The sequence below is a fragment of the Lissotriton helveticus genome, chromosome 2_1 (assembly GCF_964261635.1).
Source record: "Lissotriton helveticus chromosome 2_1, aLisHel1.1, whole genome shotgun sequence".
Lineage (NCBI taxonomy): Eukaryota > Metazoa > Chordata > Amphibia > Caudata > Salamandridae > Lissotriton > Lissotriton helveticus.
This window is the reverse complement of record NC_136059.1, coordinates 44,862,156-44,884,047: the sequence shown is the minus strand read 5'-3', so window position 1 is coordinate 44,884,047 and position 21,892 is coordinate 44,862,156. Positions and strand designations below refer to the sequence as shown.

Genomic DNA, 21,892 nt, shown 5'->3' with positions numbered 1-21,892 from the left:
CTTGGCCAAATACAGTCCCTTCAGCACTTCGTGATAGTAATGGCAAGTAGTCACAGGCTTCACAGGGAGGTTAGTGTGGGGTAGAACAGACTCAATACTTTGCAAACATCCAACTGTCCATCCCAGTGCTTACCTTTGAAAACTCAGGTACTCTAGAGTCTCTGCAATGGCCACTGTCCCATGTAGAATGATACCCCTCTTCTCCACCTCCACCTCTCTTACTCTCTTAGCCTTAGGGTACCTCAGATGTGTGTATCAGGAACATGTACAGTGTTCCCTTCCCACAGGCAGTTTTATGGGCTTGGTCTCTCGATATTATGTTGCTCTCCAAATGTGATGATTTTTAGGAGCCTCTGATGTGTTTTTTGTCTCATAAAGTGTTGAGCAACAACCAAGAAAAAAGTAAATGGTGTTCACCTTCTATAGTTGTTCAGTATAGCACTTTCTTGGCTGGATCTTTCTTTTCTGAAAGCATTTTCTTGCCATATGTGTCAGTATGCTTCATTGCGCTGCCTAGTGGACTCTTCTGAAAGGCATTTGGAGTCACCTAACTTGTCGATGACTGCACCACAAGGCTTTCAAGCATTGGGGTGCTTTGTCAGAAAATCAGGGTCGCCAAGAGTCAGTCTGTATTACCTGACCACAGGCTTTGATCAAGTGGCCACAAGGGTGTCCGTGAGATCCTTGTTAAATGGCAATCGAGACTCTGATGAAGACAGCCCTATTGGCATATATTAGTCAGCAAACTGACTTTGCTTTAACTGTAAGCAGTAATAAATGTAACTGCCATTCTGCGCTCTAGTACTGCAAAGGCCTCCATTGATGGGCCTGGTGGGGAGTCCCTCTTAGTTTCATTGAAGGTATTTAGCCCACTGGTAATCCCTAGGTATAGGTAAGTCCTTCATCGGTATAATGAGGGGGGAAGATATTGTCCGCCTTCACCTCATCATCAGTAACCCAGGGAATATTTGTAGGCTCTAGACCACATCATACTAGGAACCAAATAGGGCTGTTAGCCTCTGCTAATTGTTGGCCTTATGATGGAAGCTGAGGATCTGGTTGAATGCACACTGGCTGTGTGCATTCAACCAAATCCTCAGCTTCCACCACAATGCTAACCATATCTCATAGTGCAGTATAGGCGTATGTGATCTCAACTGAGCCACATGGCGTCACCTGTTGACACACAGGAGGCATTGCTGGAAGAGGTTTCAAGATCCCACCTGGTACGTAGGCTGTTCTAGGAGTGACTAATCTGCAGTTAAATGCACAGGCAGTGATGTGCATTTCAGAGTCCAGAGACCATTTTTCTCTACTGTTAAGGGACACTGTCTGGTAACAAGCTTTATTCACACAAATAGAGCTTGGTCTTGCTGGCCCAGGCCCTGGAGACTTGGTTGTTGAACACACTCCTGTAAATGTGAGAGGAGGTCTACCCTGTAAGGGAAACAGAGTGAAAGGCACAGGGAGAATTAAAGGAGGTTGGCACTGTTAGACCTGACCGCCCTTTGGGTGGTCCCTCCAATTATTTATTTATTTTGTCCCTTTTTGCCTCCTAGTACTTTTCATTTTCTTTTGTGTCCACTAAAATTTTTAGGTGTTGTCCTAGGGGATGGGTGCTTCCTTGTCCCTATCATTTTTTTTAGGCCTAGGTGTCCCTTATAGTGGTGGAAATTTAGTCACACAAAATGGTGGCTAGTAACTGCCACAACTGATTACCTCAGGAACTGGCCATAGGAGAGTATGGGAAAGCCCCAGAACCTTCCAGCTGGTTCTGGTAGCCTGAGGTCAGCCTATATAAGGGACAGAACCAGGGCAGCCATTTTAGAAGTGTTTGGAGAGGGGGTGGAGTGAGGAGTTTAGGCTGCTCGACAGGGAGGTTAGTGCACTGTGGGAGGATTTGACTACCCCTTGGGGTCGCTTCCCCTCACTGTTGACATTACCCCCTGTGGGTTGATCTAACACTGCTGAAAACGACTGGGGTAAACGCATCTTTCCCCCTTAATTGCCCCATGAGAGAAATCTGGGACTGGCTCTAGGGTGTGAGGGCATACAAGCCAGTCAGAGGGGAGAACTCCCCAGAACTTGCCCTCCAGTGTGGGTCCCAAGACTGCCACAGACCCTGACTTGTTCAGCTTGTACCTGATCTTGCTGCTGCAGGCTTGCTTGGAGCCCCTGTGGTGGAGTTGGTGCTGCCCGAGTGCTGGTTCCGCTGGTACCCTGGTGCCCTGTCTGGCGAGCGTAGGAGTGATAGAGAGGAAGCCGCCAACAGCCGGAGCTTCTGTCCCGCCGTAGTGGATCGGCGCGGGAGGGAAAGGTGCCTCATTCTCTGTGAGGGGATCGGGAGCGAGAACGAGTGAAGTCCCGCCCAGCGTTGACAGGAAAGAGTGCAGGGAGGCGTGAGGAACTCGTAGGAGGCTGGAAACAGGGGAGGTTCCTTCCTCGTTGTTAAGCGTAAGGGAGGGACACAAGGAGCAGGGCGTAGTTGGTGGGGGCTTCTCTCCGTGAGCCAGCCGCTAAGGGCCCTCCTTTGCCGAGGAAAGCGTCGGAAGTGGAAGCTTCACAACACCGACTGCCAAAATCGTCAGGACCTTCTGTTTCTGCCTCAGGTGACAAGTAAGCTGGGAAAGGGGCTAGTGGGAGGCCAGACAGACCTCAAAAGACTCCCGTTGAACTATGATGTAAACAGCCCCTTTTCAGCACAAACAGGAAGAGTGTAAGAGGAACCCAGGGAGTGAATCTAGCAGAATCAAGCTGCCGGGGAGAGTTAATGTGTGGCAGAACTAATAACTCAAGAACCCTACTAACAAGGCTTTGGCTAATCTGAGTCTGATACTTAGCAAGACAATCGAGGGGAACAGGTTGATGTGCAGAATTAAATGTGAAGCTATATTACTCTTATGAAATAAGCCTTCCCCCCCTAAGTCTTTAATTCGACTCAAGCCCTGCCTCCATTTAGTGGGTAATTTCTTCAACAGTTCAATGCTTGTATGAATTGAGAAACTGAACTATGACCTTATATTAATGTAAAATGGAAGCAATGTAAAAATGAATTACTGTTTTGGTCTGCAGACAGCTTACTAGGATTTCAGAGGATTGATTCCTTTACCAAGGCACCAGTATTGCAGAATTTCTAGTAGAACTTATTCTCCTTCTGATGGGTAATGTAATGAATTAATGGTTACATCTAATTTACCTTTTGATACTATAAGTAGAAAGAAGAATTGCTTATGAAATGTCATATTATGCTTCCACATGTGTTTACAAGTGCAGGTGTATCAGGAGAAAGCTCTAAATGTTTATTTAATAAATTGTGTGTAACTGCTAAACTAACTGAAGGAAAGATAAACCTTTTCTATCTTTTATAAACACGGTGTAGTGTCATTTTTGGGTGGACGTACACTGGGTTGCTGTGGAAAGTGTGACGCAATCACAACACAAATGTCTCTGAGAATAGTCCTTACCACTTGTGCTAGGCTACCCTAGGTGGACTGGTAATCGCAGGTCCAACATAATTGGTGTTCAGCGGTGGGATTAGAGCTTGTGCGTGCGTCCACTTGACAGTGGCTTAGTGGGCACCACAGGCCTACACCAGGAGTTTTCTCCTAGCGGACTCCCTAATTACCGTTTTGCTTTTCCAAATTCTTTCCTGGTGGTGGGTGGAGGTAGCTTTTAATTATCGCCCTTCTTGACTTCTTCCCAGTGACTGTCAGAGACCCTGTTGGCAAAATGGAATTTTAATTGGAAGAGTTGGAGACCTACACTGCGGCACAACTCAGGGAATTTTGCCAAAGTAAGGGGGTGTTTTTCAAGCGTGGTGCTAAAAAGGGGGAACTCCAAACCAGCTTGAGAGCGTGGGTGGCAGCTCACCCAGATGGGAAGGAGGAGGAGGAAGAGGGGGATCGAGACACTGTCATGGGAGTGGATGGACTGTACCAACCTGAAGTGGGGAACCTACTAACGGGTCCTAGGACACTTTCAAGGGAGGGTAGCAGTGTCTCTGTAAGAAGTTTGACCGAAGCCGAATTAGCTGACCGAAGAGAGAAAAGGCAGTTGAAGTGGGAGCTAGCTAGGTTGGAAAAGGAGAGGGAGGAAAAGAGGATGGCTCATGAGTTGAGTCTCAGAGAGTTAGACCTCAAGGCCCTGCAAATAGGAACTCCCAGTACTCCTGTTGGTGGCAGCAAATCCAAAGACCTAACCAGGGAACGCAGACCCTATTTGCCCAAGGACGTAGTCGCCAGCTACAGTGCAGGGGATGACATTGCAAAGTGGCTGGCTGCCTATGAGGTCTCCTTAAGAGCCCATGGGATATTGGAAAGACACTGGGGGGGTGGCTTGTATAAATACATGCCTCCTGCAGGAAGGGATACACTTTTGGCCCTCGAGCAGGGAGAGCAGACCCACTACCCCACCATGAAAGTGGCGCTAATAAAAAAGTTTGGGCTGACTCCAGAAAAATACCGACAGAAATTTAGGAACAGCCACAAACTGGGCACACAGAATTGGGCAGATTTCCTGGACTATGCAAAGAAGGCCCTGGAGGGGTGGGTGCAAGGCAGTGAGGTGGGGGACTACGAGGGGTTGTATGATCTTATCCTCAAGGAGCACCTACTTGAGAAATGTTTTCCCGAGCCGCTCACATTTTGGGCACTCTGGTCAGGCGATTTGCTACTAAGCAGATTTGATGGTCTTAACCCCGGGACTAGAGTCGCAAAGCTTCTTGGCAGAGTGGATGCAACCCTACTCTCCCTTGCTTATTGATGTACCACATCGTGGTTGTATTGTCCATCAAGATCTGGACAGACTGACAGCAATTGTAAGAGAGGAAGGACTTGAGAAGCAGACGTATCGCCTGCAGCTTATACAGGTTGATGTGAAATATTTGTTTTTCTAGAGACCAGCGACCCCTGATCTCCAGTCTCACCACATGGGGCCTTCCACTTTATGGTGGAAGCATCCATGATCCCTGTAGAGAGAGGGCGAAATGGCCTGACTTGTGTAAAGTTATTGCACACAATCCAACATTGTAGGTCTGTTACAATGTCTCTAGACTTTTTGAGACTCCCTCTACATTGGAACTACCACCCAACTCATGACAAAACTCCAGAATATCCAGAACACGGTAGCCAGACTCATCCTCGACCTCCCCAGACGGACTTACATCACCACTCACTTCAGGAAACTCCACTGGCTACCAGTCGCAAAGAGATGGCAGTTAAGGCTGCTTACCCACACTTACAATGCACCACACAATGAAGGACCAGGGTACCTCAGCACTCGAATTAACTTCCACCTACGTACAAGGTAACATTGCTCAGAATCCCTCTTCCTAGCAGCCACATGTTGCATCTGCCGGACCAACAGCGGAGGTCGCATCTTTTTCTACCTGGCGGCTAAGACCTGGAACAACCTCCCCCTGTGCCTCAGAGCATATACTTTGCTATAGCTTTTCAAGAAGGTCCTCAAGAACTGGATGTTAATTTTTTTACATTTTTTTTATTTTTATTAATGACACAAGCAGTAAAGAAAAGCAGAGAATCAGTTTCAAAAACACATAAATAAACCAACAATCATAATTTGATATAAACACATAATTTTTGCGTAAGAGACTAAAACATACACCCGCGAACTAATGTAAAGGAAGAAGCAAAAATGCATAAAATCAAAAAACGGCCATTAGATTCACAGCAGAAGAAAAGTTCCCCAGATTTTATCTAATTTTTCAATCGATTGTGCCCGTTATTTTTGCTATAGAAAGTTCCATATCATAAATTTCATTCACCAAGAACCACCATTCGGTAACATGAGGTGTTTAACTAAAATCCATGCCCTTGCAATAACCAATCTTGCACATGAGATCAAAACAATTAGGAGATCCGTAAGTAAACAAGTGGAGAACGAGATTCCAAGTAATACCATCTCAGCTGTAATAGAGATAGAGAGTAATAGTTTCTGCCTCAAAATAATTTGTATCCCATTCCAGAATACACGGAGCAATGGGCATGAGTAGAGCATATGCTCCAGATCTGCAGCCGCAAAGTCGCATTTGGGGCATTTAGTACGGTCGCTGGGAGTAGTGTTTCCAGACCACTTAGAAATTCTTAAGGAGGTTGTAGTATAACTGACAAACCGTTTTATAAGCTTGTAATTAAAGGCTAGAAGAATGAACTAGGCTATTAATACGTTGAAAGAATGTTGAGATGTTGTTAGAAAGTTTACGCCTCCCCATTCTAGAAGTCCATTTCTACGCGAGATGCAGACAATCATCAGTCTTGAACTGGCTGAAGCATTTATAACCTACGCTAATTAGGGCTTTGTTCTTCTCTCTATAAATACAGGACCAAACCTCGGAGTCTAATAATTGTTTTAATTTCATTTTACCTAAGAGAAAGTCTCGCATTTGTATATATTTAAATCGCATTTGTTCCGGTAGTTTATAGAGTAATTTAAGTGTCTCAAACTCAAATAAGCCTGTTATACCATATAAATCCCCCAGCCTAGTCACCCCAAAGTTAGCCCATGATCTCCCTGCTTTATCACTAAAAATGCCCAGCAGTCCCGGGTTATCCCAAAGCGCCAGATTAGGATGAAAAAGGGAGGCTGCATCAAAAGCCAAAATTGTTTTCCAAATGCGAACGGCATCACTGGCGGTCTTGAACTTTACTCTCCTAAAATAATTTGGATCGTTAGTTCTGGCAAGAAATCGTTTAGAATCTGGTCCTAGAATGAATTGATGAAAAAAAAGGGGGTTACTAGAGTTAAAAAGGCTACGCAATCGACCCAAAAAGGTGGCATAGAAATACATTCTAAAATCAGGAAAATTAAGCCCACCTTTGATAAAGGATAGCTTCAAAAAAGATAATGCTCTGCGACTTTTTTTATACCCCCATATATAGCTGCCCAAAATTCCGTCAAGCTTTCTGAAAAAAGAATTATTCACAAGCAGGGGGATAGACCTGAATAGATAAAGAAATTTGGGAAGAATATTCATTTTAATAAGATTTATCCGTCCAAATAGATTAAGAGGAACCTTATGCCATTTTTTAAGAAGAACCGCAGTATCTTTCAATAGCGTATCATAATTAAGTGTGTTGATATCCCTAACAGTTGTTGAAATTTTAATACCTAGATAGGTAGCTGTCTGACAAATGCCTGAAACAGGAGTCGAGGGCTGGTAATTTAAAAGAATTTGCGTTTTATTCAGATTTAGTTTGTATCCAGAGATGGCACCAAAGTCTTTGGCTTTTTCCGTAATTCCACCCATTGCTTCAACAACATCTGTTGTAAAGATTGCCAAATCATCGGCATAGGCAGTAATTTTGAGCGTATTATTTCCATGACAGAAAGGCTTAATATGTACTTGAGACTGTAAAGCATTTATAAATGGCTCCATAGAAAGAGCAAATAGAAGCGGAGATAAGGGGCACCCTTGACGAGTGCCTCTCAAAATAGGAAAACTGGAAGACAACATATTGGCATAGCCTATTTTGGCATTTGGGCAATCATACAAAGACTGTATTTTCTTTAGAAATTGTGTCTTAAAGCCAATCTCAGATAAAACTGCCCAGAGATAATCCCACCCCACCCGGTCAAATGCTTTTTCAGCATCTAATAGCACCATGCCGAGTGGGGAGGGATAAATAGCTGCTACATCAAATGCAGTAATCGCCATATTTATTTATTTTATTTATTTATTTAAGCTTATAAAGCGCACAGTGGGTTTCCCGGCACTGAGGGACAGACTAAAGAAGAACTTGCATGCTGATTGTACTAAGAGGAGGCTTCAATTTACTGTTTAAAGAGCTACGTTTTGATCCTTTACGGAAGCGAAAAAGATTGGTTTCTGTCTTAAGTGTCATGGGAAGAGCATTCCAGAATTTAGGACCCAAATAGGCAAATGAGCGGCCTCCCATTTTTGCTAGCCTAAATCTGGGGATGGAGAAGTCACCATTCCCTGAAGATCTCAGGATACGATTTGGCTTATAGGCCTGAATAAGGCCCTGAATAATTTAGGAGCGGAGGCTTGTTTAATTTTAAAAACATGACAAAGGGCCTTGAATTTGATTCTATTCAGGACTCTGAGCCAATGCAGGTCGTGAAGAGCAGGAGAGGCAGATGTTCTCCTGGGGACGTTGCGAAGCAGTCGAGCAGCTGCGTTCTGAACAACCTGGAGTTTTTTAATGGTTGTCAGATCAGCTCCAAGGTATAAAATGTTGCCGTAGTCCAGGCGGGATACAACCAACGCCTGGACTACCGTTCTTTGTGTGGAGGGGGGCAACATCCACAGGATTTTTTGAGCCATCTCAAGGTGGCGAAACAGATAGAGGCTACCTTTACAGCCTGCTGTCTCATTGTGAGTTTCTCATCAATGAGGAACCCGAGATTGTGAACTACAGTTACAGGCTGAGGGGTAGGTCCCATATCATTGGGCCAACGGTGGGGGCCCCAGAGATCCTTACCCCTGCCACGTATCACAACCTCGGTCTTGTCACCGTTAAGTTTCAAGAAATTGTTCTTCATCCACCTGGAGACACGAACCAAACCTTCTCTCAAAGCAGAGGTATCAGTGCCCTCTGTATTAGAGAGAGAGAAGATGATCTGTGTGTCATCGGCGTAGGAGTATAAGGTAAGACCGGCTTCCTCTATGATAGTGGCCAGGGGTCTTACGTAGATATTGAATAGTAGAGGACTAATTATAGACCTCTGAGGCACGCCGTACGGCGATGAACAAATTGTAGATGAAGCAGAGGTCGAAAACACCTGAAAAGTGCGGTCTCTTAAAAAAGAGGCTATCCAGGCTAAAGCAGCGCCTTCTACACCCAGGGACCAGAGAGTCGTAAGGAGGATGGAATGAGACACAGTGTTGAACGCCGCGCTCAAATCCAAAAGAATGAGGGCAGATGTTTCTCCACGATCGACACTGTGTCTCAGACTCTCGGTAACTCCCAGGAGTGTAGTTTCGGTCGAGTGATGCGCTCTAAAGCCTGACTGGGACGGATGTAAAAATCCCGTGCTTTCCACAAGGTGAGTTAATTGCGTATTAATATGCCGTTCTAGGATTTTCGACAGAATTGGAAGCAGTGAGATTGGTCTGAAGTTAGACAAATTGGCAACATCAGCTCCAGCCTTTTTTAATAAAGGAACAATCATTGCATGCTTCCATTCCTGTGGAACGAGAGACTCAGATAATGAAGAGTTGAGAAGTTGCATTAATACGTGACGTGGGCTGGGTTCAAGTAGTTTTAGAATTTTGGCCGGTACCGGATCCCGTGGGGAGCCAGATTTAATGCTATTCAGGCAGAGAGAGAAAGAAGCATCATCAAAGGGTAACCAATTTGCAAGTCTATTCATGGCAAGAGGCATATGATCTGGAATCACTGTTGATTCAGGTTGAGGCTCATCATTAGATGAAGAAGTACTTAGTGAGTCATAGATACGCTCTACTTTAGATATGAAGAATTTTGCAATAGAGTTACACTGAGTCTCATCTAGAGCAGGGGGGGCCGGCACCACATCTGCCCCTGTTAACTTTTTTACCACCGAAAAAAGGGTACGAGGACAGTTTTGGGCATTGGTAACTGTATTGGAAACATAGGCGGCTCTGGCCATTTTACATTGATGGTGATAGTCCCTAAGGGCTTCCTTGTAGGCCGCTTTACGAGAGGAAGAGTAAGAGCACCTCCACTTCCTTTCAAAGTTCTTACAATTAGATCTCATGCGCTTTAAGTCCTCAGAGAACCAGGGCGCAGGAGTTCGATGGGACATAGAATTTTTGGATGTTAGAGGGAGGAGTACATCAATAGTAGTGCTCAACCATTTAGATAACTCTGAGTTCAACACGGAGGTGGACATATCAGTGTTAGGGAGAGTGTCCATCAAGCGCCTGTTGAAATCAGAGATGTCAAGCTTGTTCCATTGACGTATAAACACGTCCTTACTGCCATTCCCACTAGTCGGGGTTCTAGTCCGAGATAGGGAGAAATGTTCAGCATAGTCATCCGACCATTCCAGAGGACGAGCAAGGGAGGAGCATTCAAATGATAGATTGGAGAGAACAGGGTCCAATAAATGCCATGCAGAATGTGTGGGTCCTGAGTTGCATAACAGGATGTTTAAGGCTTCAAGTTCAGATAAAAACAGTTTGCTAACATTACATAGTTCATCTTCCAATGGAGGTTCAGGTCACCAAGAATAGTAAAATATTAACATGCGCAGTTGTGTCCCTGCCAACCACAAAACCGTGCTGCTGTGCATTAACTAATTTAGGCATAAGCGGGGCAAGACGCATTGCAAGCAGTTTGGCATAGGCCTTGGCGTCCGCATTAATCAAAGAAATAGGCCTGTAAGAGCCGCATTCTGTAGGAACTTTGTTTTTTTTTAAAATATATTATTTTTGCCGTTCTCCAAGAATTAGGGGCCTTGCCCGTATCACCTATTTGATTAATGGCAGAGCACAGAAGGGGGAGCAATTCCTCACCACATAATTTATATAATTCAATTGGGAGCATATCATCTCCAGCTGCTTTCCCAGAGGGGAGGGAAGAGATGGCAATTTTTAGCTCCGAAAGCGAAATCTCTTTTTCCAGCTGTTCAATCATGTCTGCCTCCTTCTCTAGTACCCAATTCTTCTGAATATATCTCCGTAAATCTTCCTCCCTGAGGTTTTGTTCCGGTGTATAAAGTTTGCTATTGTATGAAACAAATTGTTGCAGAATCTGTCCAGGTTGATTATATATAATATCATCTTCTACTTTTATGCCTTTAATTAAAGAGCTAGCTCTATCATCAGCTATTTTATAGGCTAGACTTTTACCGATTCTATCACCGCTTTCATATTGCATCAGCTTATATTTATATAATTTGGATCTAATACGCTCTCTAAAAAGTTTTTTAGTATTAGATCTTAAAGTAATTAATTTGAGATCCAACTGATTTAAGGTTAATAGAGTAGGCGCTCCTACAGCCCCCTGTCTGAGAGTTTCTGCGAAATGTTTCTCTAGTGTCAAAATATCCAAAGTGATTACCCTCGTCTCCTCCTTGCGTTTAGAATTTAGTCTAAGGATAAACTGCTGGGCAAACCCTCGGATGCTCGCCTTACAAGCGTCCCAAACATACACCAGTGCGGCGGAATCCATATCAAACTCCAAAAATTCTTTAATATGGTCTTTCAACTGGGAAATGAATATTACATCTGACAATAAGTATCTAGGAAATGAAAACAACCTTGGTTCAGTTATTTTAGGTATAATATTAAATCGTAGTAGGATTGGGTTATGATCTAAAGTTACCCTAGAGCATATCTCCATTTTCCATGTTTCTATTATGTTGTCAGAGGCCCATGCCATATCAATATGTGAGCACATCTTATGAGACGCTGAATAATAAGTAAAACCTGATAGGTTAGGATAAAGATTCCTCCAGACATCCTTAATATTATCTATACGTGAAAGTTCAAGGATAGCGGCTCGTGTCTTACGCATACGTGTAGATATACCTTGCCTCGTAGTGTCCTGTACATAATTCATAACACAATTAAAATCGCCCATAAGTATTAGCTCCCCTTCCCAATCTAACAGCTCCATATTTAATTTACCAAAAACATAAGCATTATCAGTATTTGAACCATATATAGCTCAGAAAACATATATAGCGTTTGATAAATTAATTTGCACAATGGCCCATCGTCCCGCTTTGTCGGCAGTTGCTTTAAGAATTTCTACTTTAAATTGTTTTTTCTTAAGTATGGCTACCCCTCGAATAGAAGCATTTAGAGTTGTACACGTCAATAACTCATACCCTCCCTGCACAAGCAATTTCCTATCCTTATAATATAAATGAGTTTCGGTTAACAATGCTAAATGAGGATTGTACATTTTAAGCTCTTCGAAAACCAGTTGCCTTTTACCTTTATTATTAAGGCCTGCAACATTCCAGGCTAAACAACTAATTTGATACATTTCTATACTCTAAATATATCCCAGGTTCTTGTTTTAGTCTGAAAAGAAACCTTCTCTTTAAATACCATAAACATTCTATGCTTGTGTCATCTTTTTTAGACAAAACCCCCTCCAGCAGCCCTACCCCACAACCCCAACCCCCCCCCCACCCATAGTACTACCTACCCGGAAGTCTCCCTCTATTTTCTGCTGCCGCTGGAGGGGCAGCCATCCAGAGAGGATTCCCCAGGAACCCCAAACCTCCGTATTATACTCATACGCAAAACAACAGTAACCAAAAAAAAAAGAGAAAGGAGAAAGAAGACAAGAAAGTGCCATAATAGATTATTGAGAGCCCTATCAAATTAAACTTAATTTCTTAAGTTTTTTAACCCATTTTTGCAAGACATTGCTCAGCTTCTTTTAGGTCATTAAAAAAATGTATGGCCGGATTTTATGACTTTGAGGCGATCAGGTTCCTGAAGATAAGCAGTTGCCCCCAAAGACTTAAAGGGGTCGATCAATTTACGTAACCCCCATCTCTTATCCATGGTAACCTTACTCAGGTCAGATTTTACAAAAATGGTTAGATTATCAATTGTCACAGGGTTGTTCGGTCTAGCTTTAATTGAAACTGCTTGTCTTAGCAGATAGTTGCCAAAGTAAATCAGCAAAGGCCTTGGGTATTTACTCTCTGAGATCGTGGGCAATCTATGTACTCGCTGGAGTTGAGAGTCCCAGTCCCAGTCAGATAAGTCCGGGAATGCCCTTTGGAGTAGTTTGACCAAATAGGCCCTCACATCTGAACCCTCTGATCCTTCGGGTATCCCAAAAAGTCTCAGGTTCTGCCGTATCTGCCTATTTTCAAGGTCTTCCACTTTGTTCTGTAGGGCCCCAATGTCTTCATTGTGCTGACCTATTGAAACCATAGTGGTCGCCAAAGTTTCCACTACTTCGACAACCCTTTGTTGTAGCTCTTCTATATCCTTTGTTACGCCGTTCAGTTTATTTGTTACTTCATGCAAACAGCTATGTATTTTACTGTTATCCTCCCTTAACTGTAAAAAGTGTTCTTGAATCTCTTGATGGTGTACCATTAAGGTTCTTAAAATTATATCAAAGGTCGAATCATTGGTAGAAGCAGTGAGAGGGTTAAGGGGTGCAGTGGACACATCAGATACCACCGGTGCCATAGATTTAGCCTCACCATGGGGAGGGGTAGGTGAGGAAGATTTCTCTTTCTGGCGAGGTATGTTGTCAGCAGTAGAAAATATAAGAGTAGGGGGGGTAACAGTAGTGATAGCAATGGAGGACGCCGCCATCGAGTCTAATTCAGGGTCAAATAACCCCCCGTTATTCAACGTTATATTCTGAGGGTTCTGAAAGGTTTGAGAATTTTTAGAGTGATCCCCTTTAAGCTCAGCGGCAAATTCTTATCTCCTCTTTTGACTTGAATCCACTTGTGCAGCGGGTTCTGGTCTTTGATTTGTTTCCCTCCAATGAGGGTTGGTATTAATGTTGTGAGTAAAACTGAAGGATTCATATTTTCCCCCCTTTCTTTGCTTTAGTTTTTGCCTTCCCCCTTTTTCTTAAGCCCGAGGATTTGCTCCCCTTTGATTGTAGAGCATTATGTTCTGTATCCTCCTCTGCATCCTCTGCATCTCCTCCCTCCTCATATTCCTCATATTCGTCATTGGAGTAGAAGTTGTTCTCTTGTAGAATCTCCGGTATCTCACTGCAACTATCTATTCTCTCGTCGACCGCAGTCATATCATGTACCTGTAAAGCTTGAGAAGGAGCTGGCGTAGCTGCGGGGGATGCTACATTTACTGGCAGACTTGGCAGTGTCTGTTGAAAAAGGTCCCTCTAAGTTAAGATCATCAGCCAGCACCGGATTCACAACCGTAGAATCTTCCACAAGCAGCACATTTAACTTCTCTTTACTCACATTGTAGCCAGAGAGTCATTAATATCCAACTCCCCCCCTGCCTTTACTGAGACGTCGATATTAATGGCTCCCTGTGCACCCACCTTGTTAGTGGCTTTATTAATATTATGACTATTAAGTTTATCATCAAGCAAGTCTTCGTCAACATCTTTATCTTTGTCTTTATTTTTAGAGATTAACACAATGGATTTGTCTTTTTGCATATTTGGGGGAGGGTGAGTTGCTTGCTGCTTACCAATTTGTTTCTCCGTAGTACCAGTTTTCTCCAAGACATTCAAGTTGGAGCGTGATATCCTAGCCACCACTGCTGGGGTACCTCAACACTCGAATGAACATCCACCTATGTACAAGGTAATGTTGCTCAGAATCCCTCTTCCTAGCAGCCACATGTTGCATCTGCCGGACCAACAGCGGAGGCCGCATCTTTTTCTACCTGGCGGCTGGGACCTGGAACAACCTCCCCTGTGCCTCAGAGCATGTACTTTGCTATAGCTTTTCAAGAAGGACCTCAAGACCTGGATGTTCAATCAATAGAAGAACCAGCAGACCACTATCCCAGCACCTCGAGACCCTCACGGGTGATGCAATTGCATTCTACAAATCCAAATGATTGATACAGCTTTTGAGATTTCCGTTGTATTGGGACCACAATGCTCCATTAGAGAGCCCTCAAATGCAAGTGTGCATGAGTTACAAACAGAATGCAGGAGACTGCATCAGGGCTGCAGGAGGACCATCAGGACTGGAATGATCATTCTACTCTGGAAGGAGAGAGGGCACAACTCAATGTGCTTTCTGGCATTGCCCCTATGAACAGAATGAGCTGAAAATTTGGGCCCGTTGACCAAAATGTCCAGGTTCAACAACAACGTGGTTGTTGCCTGCAAGAGGCAAGACACTATCTCTGGAGACCTACTTTGATGTGTCAGTCATCCTGGTAAGGGAATACTGTGATTGCTACCCCTTAGGAGATTGGCCACAACCACTACCATCACTTTCGTGAAGGCTCGAGGAGTGGAAGTGATCAGACCTAACCTTGAAACGAAGAAACATTCTGCAGGTCAACAGACTCCATACAGTATAAGCAGAACCTGAGCTAGGAACGGCATCTTGAACTTTTCCTTTTTATAACCGCAGTGGATCCACGTACAAACGAGTTGCTGCAGTTGCTTCACATTAGGTGAGATCTCATAACATGGTTAACTAGCGCCCTGCTGACTCACATGCAAATTTCTTTAAACTTACTGTGGACAAAGTAGGAAACATACTTCACTATGGCACTTAATGACGATAAATGGGAGTATGCCCTTTTATACCCTGATACAGTATCCAGAAATGCCCACCTGAAGCTCATACAATTTTATATTCTACATAGGACTTGCCTGAACCCTGGGAGGACTAACAATCTTTTCCCAGGAGCAAGTTCTGGGACACAATGGCAGCACTTGCCTTTTTCCTGAGTGCACTGTTGAAGCTACTGCTCTAATCCTTACAGTGGTTCTATATGCACTGCCAGCCACGGCCGGTAGTGTGAGTACCGGCCGGGCGGTGTCGTGGGGAGGGGGATGGGCTGGGTGGAGGGTAGTAATGTATGGATTACGGAGTTTAACAGGTAAGTTAACATATAAATAAATAAAAACGAATTTCGGTGCGCGCACTGCATCGCATTTGGTGATGCAGTGCACGCAATGAAATTTGGTACTACCACTACCGACCGCGGCTGCCAGCCACTTTTTCCCACTTCTTAAGGCTCAGCTCTCTCAGCTATCAATGACCCTCTTCAGGCTTCTGGGAAAACGTTGCTGAGGCATAAACCAGTGACATTGTGAATCCCCCACTTTTACAGCTTAAGGTGTTGACTATTATAGTTATTTACGGCCCTGTCCTGGCTGCAGCTGCTCTGCAGACAAAAGTTATTAAAAAATCTAAAGTAAAGGAAAACGATAAAAAAACACTGATCAGGAGTTAATCACAGAAAATAAATTAAGAGAAAAAGAAAGGGAATGAAAGAGAGAGTGGGAGAGAGGTTAGGAATGAGACGCAAGAGCAAGGGCATCTAAACATAAGGGAGGAAGTGTGCATTAAAGGAAGAATGCACAGAGAAAGAACTGATGGATGGAAGTGGAAAGCAAGATTTACATGGGTGGGTGAAAGAAAGTGTCTGTAATGATGAGAGGGTAGATGGATGGAAGGGTGAAATGATGGATGTATGGGTGGAAACCTGAGAAGATGGATGAATGGATGGATGCATGACGGTTTCAAAGGATGGAGAAATAGATGGACAGAAGAATGGATTAAGGGACCTAATCTAGAGTGTATTCGCTTTGGACACCTGATAGCTTTCGAGGGATGGATCAAAGTGGGGGGTATTTTAATTTTCTGGGTCGAACCATTGATAGGAACAACTAACACATTCACAATACCTTGAATAGCTTATTCCATAGATTTCATTAACTGGAATTCCCTCACTTTCCAACACATTTAGAACTATTGTTAAAAATTCCTGAACATCCTATTAAGAATTTAAAGTAAATTGTATAACATCAGTACAACAATGTCACGTATAGCTGTGGTTGAAGAACACACATGTTTCTGATCCTCAACTAAGATGGATAAATTTGGTGAAAGCTTGGCACAGATTTTTCTTTTTGATTTATTGAATATATTCAAGCACTACTGGTAAATGAAATACAACAATAACCAGTACATGCGAGAAGGAAGAGCTTTCTTTGCTTCTTTCTGAATAATTCCTATTCAAATGCCATTTAATATATTGCCATACTCCACATCTGTAGCCTGGGTCAAATTGTGAGTCAACTCAGCATCCTGAAAATGTAACCATATGTTAACATTTCAAATACTTCCTAAGAACTTTTTAGTTTCTTCATGAAGCTGTTGTCAACTGTAGAAGGTCACCAAAAACTATGACGTGCTTGGCAGAAAAAAGAACATCAAAGTCAGTTCTGAGTACCTCTTACATCCTTAGATGAATGAAGGCCAGCTTTTGGTTAGATGCCATGCTAACCTCATCAATAATGAGGACTATTTTTATAACTTAGGGCACTTCATGACAAGCATCACCGGATACCTTCAAGTACTTTAGTTTGTTGCCATGCTCCACAGGAAACATAAGGAGCAGATGCAATGTAATTCCTTTAATGTTGTGAACTGCTAGTCCAGAAGGAGCATTCACAACACATGCGATATCACAACTTGTTTTCCTGTGAACAAATGCAGTTACTACTTCAATCAGAAAACATTTGCCTGCGCCTACCTGACCAACAACATGGAGAATTGTAGGCTTGAATGTTGTACATGAACATTCAGACTTATCATGTAAAAGTCCATGATCTACTGATTCACATGTTTTCAAATATTACTAGACACTCCTCACTTGGCCCATAGTATTTTCAGCTTCATTCATAGCTATGGATGCTCAGTAGTAGGCTGCCTAAGGGAATCTTGACTATTAGGGCTTGAGCTCTGGCTCCCTTGTGAACTGTTCTTTCCAACCTCTTTAGCAAGTGTTTCCTCTTTGTTGAATATCATCATTCAACATTTTCAGATATGTGGGAAACATTGCACACTTAATATTATGTTTCACTGCATTAAACACATCTTCATAGTAGTCAGACTCACCTAGTAATTCTTTCTTAGAACCCCAAGGTTTAAAACGTTGCAAAAGAGCCAAGTCAAATAATTCTCTTTTCTTTACTGTTTGACAGCTCAGTTTACAATAACTAAAAGGACTTACCTTAGAGTGTCTCACCGAACATCTGTTGCTGCCAGTCACCCCAAACGTTCCTTGAATTTGAATTTGTAGGGCGCACAGCTACCTAGAGGGGTTTCCCGGTGCCAGCCCGGTAGGAAAGCAAAGATGTAGCAAGGAGGAATCTAAGAGTTGAAGACACAAGTCTTCAAGCTTCTGCGGAATACACCATGAACAGTTTCCTCACCTAGTCAGATAGGTAAAGAGTTCCACAGGGTTGGTCCTATAGGAGAAAAGGACCGGACACACATGAAAGAGTTTGAATTTCGGGACAGAAAACCTTATCTGGTGGGCGGAGTGCAGAAGACAAGCGGGTTGGTAAGGTTGAACTACGTTTTGCAAATATTTGGGGGCCACTCCAATTAAAATTTTTAACATGTAGCATAGGACTTTACATTTTATTTGGTTCTCCACCGCCAACCAATAAAGGCAACGAAGGAACCTGGTGACTCATGAAGATTTTGGCACTTGACACAGTAATCTAGCCGCTGCATTCTGCACCACTTGAAGTCTTTAGCTTTATTGGAGCCCAGATAGAGAAAATTGCCGTAGCACAGCTTAGAAGTGACTAGGGCATGGACTACCGTTTTCTAGGCAGAAAGAGGAATCATCCCTAAAAAAATATTAGGGCATTTTAAAATAGTAGAGCACATGGAAGATATCTACAAGATACTGCAACCACAGCCTATGGTACATTCGAAAATTCATCATGGCTTCCTGATGAAGGCTAATAGCCGAAACGCGCGTAGTAATCTTTAGCCATGTTTTTAGACTGAAAAATGTTGCTAAATAGCATTAAAAGTCTCCATACAATAAACTGCAATGTAATGTATTATAACCTACCTAGAAAGAACATGTACAACAGTATGCATTTGTAGATTACATATCACAAATACATAAGAGATAAAAAAATGTATAAAATATTGCTCCTTTTTTAAAAAAAACTATTGCTTAATAAAATATATAAATAATTTTTGTACCATGCTTATTGTCTATAATTAGTCATTTCTGTCTGATGTCAGTCCTTGTCCACTTGATATCCTTGTTCCTAATTTCTCGTTCTCTCAAACAGTTTACATATCCCGAATTAGGAACTTTAGTCGGGGATACCCCTCTTTTCTCACACACAGGTCACCCCCTCCCAAAATTATTGCAAATCAAATAAGATCAGTTGGAGAGCATATATAAAATATCTGCTGGATAGCACCCACATTTGGGATACTTAGTCGACTCATCCACAGAGTTCCCACCCCATTTAATAATTCTGCTCAGCATATAATACAACATGCAGATTGTCTTAAATTGGTGCAGCTTTAGATTAATAGAATGAACCAAACCGTTGATGGTCTCCAAAACACTGACATGTGTTGCAGAGCCACTGACAAATCACACTAATGAATGATTTCATAGGTGCTTTATACAAACAAGAAAGTAGTTCAGAGCTGCCCAGTTCGGATGTGAGCCTACATTCAGACAAAAAAATATCCCTTATCTTTAGGTATTTGAAAAATAAATGGTGAGGGCAATCGAAAGAGAGCTGGAGCTGGGCAAATGTAAAGAATCCATTGAGATCATAGAGTTTGTCCCGTAGTCTTCACCTCATAGCACCGCCAAGCTTTACCCACTGCATGGTGGAATATAGCCGGGAATGCTGCAATTTCCCACATGGGGCATATCTGGATGAATCAGGAGAAGGGAGTATTCAGCTGAGATTTCCCACCATAAACTGATGATGTCCATAATAAACTTAAACCTAACACGTTTACAATATTTGGGATTTCCACATCGACATAAAAATAGTCTGTAGTCTGGCCCTAGCGCTAGTCGATAGCCAAAAACTGAGGGGTCTGGGTCACCTCGTATTAGCAGATTACGCAAATGCCACCCAGAAGTAACGTTTAAAGATGGGAAACTGCAACCTGCCTTGGCCATAAGGGAATTTTAAAAATCCTATACCACGTCTAACCCTATTAAATGCCCAGATAAAGCTGCCTATAGCACCTTTGAGGTGTTTCAGAAACATGGTTGGGGACCCTGATGGGTATTGCCTGAAATAGGTATATAAAGTTTGGCAAAACATTTATTTAAATGGTATTACATTGGCTTATGATGCTTATCTGGAGTATATTCCAAAGCTGCAATTTGCTAGTAACTGAGCGTAGTAAGGGTTCATAGTTAAATTTGACCACTTTCCTGACCTGCAAGCTTAATTGAACCCCGAGACATGATGCTGTATAACAAACTCCAGCAATATGGGCTTCTGGTTTAAAATTAAGGAGGACTAGAGACTTAGGGCCAGATGTAGGAAGCCTAATTCCGGTCGGTATTGGCCGAAATTACGGAATTTCAGCCGTTACCGACCGGATTTAGGCTTTTCAGATGTAGGTGGCTACATTTCAGATTCGGTAATTTACCGAATCGGTAATTTAAGAAATCAGTAAATTACTGATTCCTTAAAATACCGAATCGGTAAATTACTGAATCTGAAATTTAGAGAGCACTCAAGTGAGTGCGTTTTACATTTAAGTATTCGTTATTCACCACCAACTAATAGTTGGTGGTAAATACAGAATACCTTATAAAAAGCAATTTTGTGCCATGTGGCAGACATACATGCCCTTAGGGCATGTAGGTGTGTCACATGTGCACACAATTCATAAAAGGGGGTGGTGATGGACAGAGTATCTGAATTAAGCAGAACACTCCTACCCATGTCAAAAGATCAGGGCTTGATCCATCACCGTTTTATAGCTCACTGCACCATCCCAGCTCAGAACCTGGCTACATGCAAATGAGTCTGACCCTGGCCCAGTGCATCATGGGAACAGGGCAGACCAAACTACCAAGCCAATTCTTTACCGGAAAGGAAACAAGCTTCCGGGGACCGGCTTCTGGCATTACAGCCGTCTTCGGCCCGGCTTGCTTGAATCCTGATGGTGCAGTGAGCAAGGGACTCACATCTGAGTATACCCCACCACACTTATGGTGGCCAAAAACGATTCATAAAAGGGGGTGTGGCAGGGTATGCTCAGACATGAGTCCCTTGCTCACTGCACCACTAGGATTCAAGCAAGCCGGGCCGACGACGGCTGAAATGCCAGAAACCGGTCCCCGGAAGCTTGTCTCCTTTCCAGTGAAGAATTGGCTTGGTAGTTTGGTCTGCCCTGTTCCCATGAGGCACGGGGTCAGACTAATTTGCATATAGCCAGGTTCTGAACTGGGGTGATGCAGTGAGTTAAAAAACGGTGATGGATCCAGCCCTGATCTCTTGACTGGGTATGAGTGTTCTGATTAACTCAGATACTCTGTCCATCACCACCCCCTTTTCTGAATCGTTTTGGCCACTACAGGTGTGGCAGGGTATGCTCAGACATGAGTCCCTTGCTCACTGCACCACTAGAATTCAAGCAAGCCGGGCCGACGACGGCTGAAATGCCAGAAACCGGTCCCCGGAAGCTTGTCTCCTTTCCAGTGAAGAATTGGCTTGGTAGTTTGGTCTGCCCTGTTCCCATGAGGCACGGGGTCAGACTAATTTGCATATAGCCAGGTTCTGAACTGGGGTGATGCAGTGAGTTAAAAAACGGTGATGGATCCAGCCCTGATCTCTTGACTGGGTATGAGTGTTCTGATTAACTCAGATACTCTGTCCATCACCACCCCCTTTTCTGAATCAACATGTGCACACAAGCACGATTCAGGGGTGCAACAGGGTGTCAAAGGGACACCCTGGCACCCTTGAATGTTTTCCCCATTTTACCGAATCGGTAAATACCGATTCGGTAAATACCGAATCTTACAGATTCGGTAATACTTACCGAATATTTCGCTACAAAGCATTTACCGATTCTAGAATACCGAATCGGTAAAATTCGGTATTCAAGAATCTGTAAATGTACTTTAACTACATATGGACCTTAGATACATTAAGTGTGTAGTCAGAGAATAATCCAAATCTATTAGCCACCTTAATAATGTTTGCCAGCGTGACTGACTGGTTAGATGAAACCCCTCATATTGGTTTTAAGTAAGTCAGTGCTCTCTGTATCAAACTGAGCAAGGTACTCAGTTTTAGGAAATTATTTCAACACACGTTCTCATGACTCTTGAAAACATATACAGCTAGCATATAAAAAATGCTATGAACGGAACAATGTATGGTGTATGCACACTAGACTGTAGGGAGAGACTGTACTCTCCATGGTGATAGGCTTGCGTAGTGGGGAATGAGAGAGAGTGACC

The 21,892-nt window shown here is 43.2% G+C and overlaps 1 protein-coding gene across 1 annotated transcript in view; it reads left to right on the top strand.

Moving 5' to 3' along the window:
* LOC144817691 (long-chain-fatty-acid--CoA ligase ACSBG2-like) overlaps positions 1-21,892 on the top strand; it is a 432,359-nt gene that overhangs the window by 356,788 nt on the left and 53,679 nt on the right. The window lies entirely within an intron of this gene.